Genomic DNA, 8,113 nt, shown 5'->3' with positions numbered 1-8,113 from the left:
CACACACACACACACACGGGTGCACATGCACACTTACACATGTGCTTTCACTACCAGGTATTAAATTCATTATATTGTTTAATCTTTCCACCCATCTTAGTAGATGGATCACTGTTATTTTTGTTCCTGTGTTAAAAGTGAGGAAACAACTTTGAGTAGCTCCTTCACTGACCTGAGTAAGTGGTGAAAATGAGAATTAAACCTTATGCTGTAATGATTTGCCATTTCCTTGGTGGTTCCTGATCTGTTAAGGAGAGAAGCAGAATAAAGGTTTCCTAGCCAGATGTGGTGGCACACACCTGCAATCCCTGCCACCCAGGAGGCACCACAAGTTCAGTCTCGTTCTGTAGAAGTTAGTGAGGCCTCTGTCTTGGTTACTTTTCTCTCGTTGCTGGCACAAAATACCTGACACCTAAAATTAAGGAAGGAAAGGTTTATTTAGCTCACAGTATGTGGAGGTTTCAGTCCATACTCGGCTGGCTCCAAGACGGAGTGGCACATGGCAGAGGGCAACAGTTCATGGCCACAGAACACAGCAAAAACAATAATAGCAAAAGAGAGGAGCAGCAAGCAACCTCTTTCCCTCCATTATTGTACACAGGCTGCCCACCCTAGGGCGGATGTAGCATTCACACCCTTAATCCCAGCACTGGACCAGGAGTCAATCAAATACTCCAGAAGCCCACCCCATAGCTGTATGAGGCTTTTGCAGGGACATCCAGACATACACCATAACAGCCCCCTTTCATGTTTAAAAATAAAATTTAAAAAAATATTCAGAGCTCTCTGGGTTCAATCCTCAGTACGGCAAATATAAATTAAAGAAACAATGTTTCCCGCTTTCCCTTCCCTCATCTCCTTTGGAGGACACAAGCCAACAATTGCTAGGGAAGCAAGGTCACTATTAACATGGTTTGTGGCTCATGCACCCCTGCAGCACTCTTGAAAGTATCCACAGGAGAGCAGAGGATTAGGAACCTAGCAGAAGCTTAGGTACCTAAGGAAGACTCTTGAGATCACAAGGAATAAGAGTGTTCAAAAGCTCCAGGGGTTTCCTCAATGAGCACCTGACCCCAGGCAGGCCCACACTATCCCAGACCACATCCATCCTGTCCTCAAGAGCCCCAAGTAGAAGATGACATGGGCTTCCTTTGCAGTCCAAAGCCAGAACCACATGTCTTTCACCAGAAGGCTTTTCTGTTCATGTGTCTGTAAGGGACACAAGGCATGCTTGTGTTTAGGCTAGAAAACTCATAGTGAAAGGCAACAAGGGTGGTATAGTGGGGTCCTCAAAATCAGCACTTCTAATGCTGCACAAGACAATCAGCAAGCACTAGATAAAAATCTTGATACCCATTAGAGATTCTTTTCCCTTAGTACTGGCTTTGTGACACCTTTAGGGGTACAGAGTTGAGCTTACACTGTATTTCTGTTGGAGTCTGACAGTGTTACGCTTACTGATTTAAACACATGCGCTAATTACTTAGCCATTTCTGTATTCTGTCCTGTAGCTCCCTTTTGAAGAGCGAGTAACCGTACAAGGCAGCTTTCTTACAGCGAACGGTTTATTATGTGTGTCAGAGTTTCTCGTCTACTGTTGACCTCCACTGAAACCTGAACGGAAAAGTTGAAAATTCTGCTTTTTAATATTCAGCATTCTCTTGCAGCGGTGTCACTCTTTGTACAAGAGTGACATTTGATGGCAAAATGTTACAGCACTTTGTCCCAGGTCTCAACTGGTCACCAAAATCTTCACGGAAGATGCTGTGTTGAATCTACCCAGCCACCTTCTCTCCTCATACTCTCTGCTTTAGTGACACTTGCTGCTTTCTCAGAAAACCTGGAAAGCTTGTCTGCTTTTTCTCTGTCAGCACAGCTCTGTGTGTTTGTTGAGGACCAGTCCAAATACCGCCTCCTCCAGGAAGCCTTCTCTCATTCTCCTCCCTGAGCTTCCTTCACCACGGACACCACCTCTCGCGCCTTCAGCGCTCAGCTTGTGTCACTTTTGCAGCATGAAATTAGTGCTCTTTTGCTGATAGCTATGAGCAGTTTTACTCTCTCTCCTACGCCGTGAGACCGGCTGGGCAGCAGATGCTGTGTTCTCACTTGGTACCCACAGTGCCCATCGCGTTCTTGGTGCACAACAGATGTTCTGCGTGTGTAACGCTGGCGACTAAATCCATCCCGGTCTGGTTACTAACACTTCGCTCCTCACAACAGGCATCCAGATGCACACGGCCGGATTGAATAAATGCTCCTCTCCCTCTGAGCAGACCTGCAAGGGTTAAAGAAAAAATGTTGAACCAACCACCTCAAACCCGGGAGGAGAGTGTCCAGGGGTCACAGGGGACAGTGGGGAGACATCTAGGAGCAATCCCCCCGCTGCTCTTTCCAAAGCACACCTGAGCAGGTCCGTGCAGCCTGTGGCTAAATAGGTGGGCAGGGCGGAGTTTGGCTCCCAGACCTGCACGGGGATGGAAGCATGCAGAGACAGCGCCCGCCCTCCACCTGCGGAAAGTACCATCGGGCATGAATCACGCCTTCGCCGCAGCTGGAAGCCCTGCAGTCAGGCACCCAGTCTTCAGTCCGCTCCCGAAACCCCCTTCTCTGAGGAGGTGAGCTCATGCCAGTGCACTTGCATGGCCGCAGTGAGAAACTGCAAGGAAACAAAAATGTAAAACAGAGCAGGCCTGGGAAACTGGGCTTTGTGAGAGCTGTGGTTAGACCTTAACCACATGTTAATTTAGGGCAATGAAGACTGGATTTTAAAAAATATAGACAGCTGCCGTTATAAATCATGTCAACAAACAGGTTAACTTTTATGTTGAGAAATAAATTCTGTATTTCTTTAGTATAAATCTGGAAAGGAAGGAGAAAGAAAAAGCTGGATAAATGGATAAGTAGGTAGATCATGTAACGTGGAATGGAGTTAACACAGTCTCTTGGAGGTTATAAGTAGTTTTCAAATAAATGTAAAGTTAAAAAGAAAGGAAATGATTAAATAACCATGGGCGTTCAGTATACAAGGAGGTATATGACAATCAGTCAATACCTTGTTCCAATGTTGTGATTTTTCCTTTAAAAAAGAAAGTACAAGCAGTGTAACCTGAAAATATATTTTCAAAAGCTTTAAGAAAGTTGAGTTTTTCAAGAATTCTATCCACTATCCACTTTTCATCCACACATACATTTTTATCTTACAATAAAAATGCAGTACAAAAACAAAAAAAACTTATTCTACTAACTCAGCTAATCAGACCCTCCAGTAATATGCTATAGCACAAAATCACCCTTTCAACTCCTTCAGTCCGTTCTCCAGGTAGGGATTTTAACATGAAAAACTGATGCGTTTTCACATTGAAATGAATCAGCTATTAATTCTAAAGTGGTTGATCTCAAATCATTTTCAATTAGGATAAGCCTAGACAAGCAATAAATATTGAAACCTCTTTAAAATAATTCCCCAAGCTTTGATTTATAGAGATATCTCAAATTATCCACTATTAAAGTTGTGGTGGCAATGGATATATAATATTAAATCAAATAAACCACTGTTTTAAAATTGTTATTAATTAACTAAATGTCTATAGTTAACAGATTAGCTGTCCTGATTATGCTTTTAAAAGTTTTAAGTATTAAAATAAAAACTTTCCCTAGGTCTAAGCATTATTTTCTTCCCGAATGTAAAAAGAGTTGAAGAGGAAATTGTTTTGTTTTGCTCATATAGTCATTTTTACTTTTGTCATGATGGTTTATTGATATAAATTGTTTTCAATAAACATAATCTAATGGCCCTCAGGGGAACTATGTTTGGACATTTAACTTTATATTGCCTAAGATTATTCCTTAATAAGTTTATCACCAACCAGTTGGAGGTTAGGAGACAACATTTTTGGTTGACAGTTTGGAACTAATATGTAACGTTTCAAGATACGCAGGAAAAGGGGATAAAACTATCCCAGGAATCATGTATCTTCATGAGCAACCCTTGTTTTGTTCCTTTTTTTTCTCTCCTCTTTTCCTCCCAAGTTCATGAAAGTCCAACAGTTAAAATTGATGCATTTTGTCAGCCAGAAGCAATGTATGAAGCACCGTAACTGATAACAACTGATAACAACTGATGCTGGAGAGGTCACAGCAGCAAGCTCCAGCTCAGGCGTGGGATTCCCAGCCTGGCTGAGGATAAGTCACGTGACCTGGAAGTCACATGACCTGTTGAAGCTGTCCCTTTCAACCCCTCGTGCAATGTCAGGGGCACCAGCCATTTGCTGGTGCACATGGCGTTCTTCCCTTCCAGCTCCTTGAAACAAGTAGTGGGGAAATTCACTGCCGCCATGCTTTCCTGCTCAGCCTTCTGCACTCCGGCTTCCACTCCTGCTACTCCTCTGAAATTTCTGTCTCCGCTGTCACAAACGGCCTACTAATTGGCAGACATAACAGGCACTTCTCAGTCCTTACCTTGCCTCCCTTTTGGTGGCTTCTGACACAGTGGACATAGACAGCCTCCTCCTGGAACACGTTATGCTGCTGGCTACACTCTGCTCACTGCCTCCTCCATGAGCACCTGCGTCTCCCCAGTCAGCACATGACTGGGCATCTACTGTGTAGGCAGCAGTACAAGATGTTGGGATACTAAGACAAAGAGGACGGCCTCTGCCCCGGGGGAATTACACAGCTAGTGACTATTGCTTGCAGAGAACTGCTAACTGACAGATTTATGTGGGCTGGGTATTCTCATTGCGAAGCCTTTTGCCTTTCTGCTCCTCCGTGTCCCCCTCTTCTTTTGACTTCGGCTTTCTCAGGACAGCCTTCACACCTCTGTTCTTCTCTGTCCGTTCTTCCTTGAAAATCCCACCAATGCCGATGATATTGATGACTCCCAAATCGATATCCCCTCAGTAACCTCCTTCTGAACGTCATAGCCTTGTGGCTCACTATTTCCACCACAGAGGCACGTGGCTCCTCACAGTCAGCACTGAACTTTCCCCTCTTTGCTCGAGGACCGACTGCTCCAGGAATTCCCTTCTCCTCCACGGCTGCCCGCTCCTTCCAGGCTGTCCTGGACCACAAATCCCTGAGTTATCCTTACTTCCTTATTTCCTGAGTTATCCTTACCTTCCATATTCTGTCACTCACTCATCAATCGATCTATATCTTAAATCAATCAATATCCATGCTAGTTTTTCCTTTTCTTTTTATTAGTGCTTTGGTCAGGTGCTCAGGTTTTTTCTTACATAGATGATCTCAAAAACTTCTTCAACTTGGTTTTAGGTGCAAACCACTCCTCCCACCCCAGCTATCTCACCCATGACTTTTCCTGGGCTTTAGGAAAGGCCTACATGTTGTGGTCTGTAAATTGCTTGTTTGTATTTGTTTGCTTATTCATCTTCCTAACTTGACGGTAAAAACTTGGGAACATGAGACTTGTTCTACGCATCACTGTATTGCCATGTCTAGCATCTACCATGTATGTACACACTAGGTATTTAATGAATATAATGAAATAAAAACATTGCTTTTCCACCAGACTTCCAAGAGTGCTGAAATCTCCTGCATTAAATTATGCCTTATAAACACTCTGAGTGTGTATTTCTTCAGCACACTAAGCATTAAGTGGCCTGCTACTGAAGGCTTTCCTTTTACTAACTCCTATAATCTTCCTTTACTGATAAGATCCTGACAGCACCCATTGTTCCCCTATACAGAACCGGAGTTCAGGAAAGGAGACAGGTGAGTGTCAATAAAGCCAAACAGGTAAGAAATGGTTTAAGGAGAGGACTAAGCCATTGTTCAAAAGAGATGAACTCTGAACAGAAGATCCTAGTCAACCAGGGGACAAATGGGGGTCTGTGTACTAAATGCTTTCACGCTTCAATAGGTGATGGTAACATAGGCTATAGGACACAGAAAGTTAAAATGTGCATTGGATAACTCTGTATCAGCCCGTGGGCTTACAGTTTTCCATAGGACATCCTTTTATGCAGTGAATTAACTTCATTCCAAGACATTTAGAAGCATCTTAATTACTTACCATCTATAGAAAAATTTAGAAAGTCTTCACACGAACAACGCGGTTTTGTCATCATTTGAGGAATCCAGGCTGAGAAAGACTGGTTTAAGGTAGACAGAGTTAAGGTAAAGAAGTAAATCTACAGAACTATTCCATATATTTCAGAATAACAGCAGCTAGGGGGCTGGGGATTTAGCTCAGCAGCAAAAGCACCTGCCTGGCAAGCGCAAGGTCGTGAGTTCGGTTCCCGGTACCGGAGAAAAACAAACAAAAAAAAAAAAACAAAAAAACAGCAGCTAGGGTATCACAGTATCTGTTCTATTTTTCTGTCTGAGAAAAATGCAAAATATTATATAGTGTCTGATTTTGTTCAGAAAATAATATCTCATATAACCAAACATCAGGGTCAAAGGCAAAAGAGTATGAGTCTGAGGGGTACAGTGCATTTCATCACCACTGTCACCAACTTTTGAGTAAGACCAACAAGGGGGCAAGTCAGAGAAATAACAACACAGTCCTCCCCAGCACAGAGGGTCAGATATAAATCTGCCTGCGTGCTCAGAAAGTACCAAAGGCAGAGCCTCCTCCAACTCTACCTGACTGTCCTATGCAAGACCTCCTGCTCTGGGCAAGAACTTAGGGACTTCCAGGCTCCTCCACAAATTCTGGTTCTTGCATAACATCATTCTGCTCGAGGAAGCGATTCCTGTCTGCCTCTGGCCAGTGATCTGCTGTACCAAGATCATATGTGATTGCCCCTTATATTATTTCATTTTACCGAGTTACACTTGTTATCAGTGACTGGTCAGCAATTTTTTTATGCTCTCAAAATATTGCATGTCCTGGTAAACCACATAGAAAAACCGCATGCCAATAGTTTAAGTTTAATCCAGTTACAGAATATTTCTCTTGAGACCTTGGTTACAGTCAGGGACTCCATACTCTATGGCAGGGCAGACTCATGGGCTGCCTCATAGAAAACCTATTTTCCTGCTATAAGAGAAAGGTTGGAAAAGAAAATATCAATAATTGGAGACACATAGAAGTTGTAACCTGAGCTTCACAGAGGGCTTCTCAAACAAAAAAACTGCAATCATAGTAATGCTTGAAAATTGGCCTGCCCCAGAAAGTTCGCATGTTCATGCACTGGGTACCATATTTTAGTACACCGTGTGTAGTGTGTGTGTGTATGTGTGTGTGTATGTGTGTACACTTGCACCTATGGTCTTGCAGTTTCCCACGGGGCATGCTTGTATGTAATGAATTAACTTCTTTCCCATATATCTGGAAATGTCTTAGTTATATACCATCCTTGAGAAATTTTAGAAAGTAGTCTCTCTGACAATGCCCTGTGCACTCTTTGGGGAGCAGGGAAGAGGGGATTAGTTATGCAAATCAGTACTGTGAACACCTGGAGAAAAGATTTAGGTCAACCTCAGAGTAGTTCTACTAGTAATGGGCTTCAATTAAAACAAATTCAATATGAACTACACCCCCCCAGAATTAAGAATGAAACTATTTGTGAATAATGTGGCAAATACACTCATACATACATCTTCCTACACATATAGAGTGCTCATACCCTAACACATAAAGAATATAGCCCCTCTACTCTCTTAAAAAGTTCTTATACACACAGACACTCATTTGTGGTTCACTGAGTGTGAAACAATTACTCCCACAAACAGACCAACAGAAAGCAAAAATAGATTAGTGTGTACTTTTCAGTTTGTGGTCTCCCCCGGGTTGAAGCACAGAGAGAGAGTGAGCAAAATGAATGACTGCATTACACCTGGAGAAGATGGGGAAGCCAGATAACCTGCCGGGTTGTTTCTCTTTGACAGCCATTACAACACATGCACCTAGAAATACAAGGCAGTTGGTTTTCAGGACACTTGCGATGCTGTCATTTGAATTACAACCGTTGGCTTCAGCGGAGTCCTGGAGGAAACCAACTTCTGCCCAAGCTGAGTGGGGACAGTAACCGTGTGGGGTGGCCCACGGCTGCAGCTCACCACAGGGTGAATGGCGAGAACAGCTTGAATTTGAGCATCTTCAGCCTTCCCAAGAACTGCTGGTAGCACATGTTGGAGAAGATGGCTA

At 43.2% G+C, this 8,113-nt stretch overlaps 1 long non-coding RNA gene across 1 annotated transcript; it reads right to left on the bottom strand.

Moving 5' to 3' along the window:
* Positions 1-1,566: 1,566 nt before the first annotated feature.
* LOC102011996 lies at positions 1,567-6,186 on the bottom strand. Its single transcript, XR_260825.1, has 3 exons — positions 6,032-6,186; positions 2,522-2,656; positions 1,567-2,275 (listed from the first exon to the last, which is right to left on the bottom strand). It is a non-coding gene; the product is annotated as an uncharacterized LOC102011996 (long non-coding RNA).
* Positions 6,187-8,113: the final 1,927 nt, after the last annotated feature.

Source organism: Chinchilla lanigera, unplaced genomic scaffold (assembly GCF_000276665.1).
Source record: "Chinchilla lanigera isolate Chin_1 unplaced genomic scaffold, ChiLan1.0 scaffold00020, whole genome shotgun sequence".
Taxonomy (NCBI): domain Eukaryota; kingdom Metazoa; phylum Chordata; class Mammalia; order Rodentia; family Chinchillidae; genus Chinchilla; species Chinchilla lanigera.
This window is presented reverse-complemented; position numbering and strand designations above follow the sequence as displayed.